Raw genomic sequence first — 785 nt, 5'->3', positions numbered from 1 at the left:
CTACTCTATCCATGCTTCCCATCCATCCACATTCCCATACATACCCTACATCCCTCCCACTTGGCCGTTCCTGTTTGCTCAGTAGACACTGGCATCTGTAGACACCAGCTTATACCTGTACATACCTGAACGCAACTGCGCAATTTTCTTTTCTGCGTGCTCACACCTGCTCCACCCTGCATGTACTTCTTCCCTGTATATAGGCCCTGATCTGCCTGTGCACCTAGCACCTGCACACACTTGTCAACACATATTTTTAAAAAAATATTTTTATTGATTTCAGAGAGGAAGGGAGAGGGAGAGAGAGATAGAAACATCAGCAATGAGAGAGAATCAGTGACCAGCTGCTCCTGCACGCCCCATACTGGGGATTGAGCCCACAACCTGGGCATGTGCCCTGACCGGGAATTGAACCTGGTTCATAGATCAATGTTCAACCACTGAGCCATGCTGGCTGGGCTCAACACATCTCTGAATAGTCAAACCTCCCTTGCACATACATCCTCCCATATCCCTATTCATACCTGCATGCTCAAATAATGGCTGATGTGTGCTCCTCCCACCTGCCCCGTATCTGCACGTATCTGTTCACATCTGTCATGTATATGCTCATACCTGCTGTCCCCCCACTCAACTTCCTGTGTACTTCCTTATACCTCCCCTTACCTCCTTGCATGTTCCCACCCGCCCACACCTGGCACTATTCGGATACTCCTGCCCCTCCCCACCCCCCGCCAGGCCCAATATCCTAGGACCCCACTTACATGATGCAGCCAAGCCCAGAT

The 785-nt window shown here is 50.4% G+C and overlaps 1 protein-coding gene across 1 annotated transcript in view; it reads right to left on the bottom strand.

The window, feature by feature from the left end:
* The window catches only part of PLK5 (polo like kinase 5), a gene marked incomplete at both ends in the record, with an annotated part of 7724 nt that overhangs the window by 4942 nt on the left and 1997 nt on the right, over nt 1-785 (bottom strand). The window lies entirely within an intron of this gene.

Source organism: Myotis davidii, unplaced genomic scaffold, assembly GCF_000327345.1.
Source record: "Myotis davidii unplaced genomic scaffold, ASM32734v1 scaffold198, whole genome shotgun sequence".
NCBI classification, from domain to species: domain Eukaryota; kingdom Metazoa; phylum Chordata; class Mammalia; order Chiroptera; family Vespertilionidae; genus Myotis; species Myotis davidii.
Note: the sequence above shows the minus strand (reverse complement) of the source record. Positions and strands in the feature narration are given on the sequence as shown.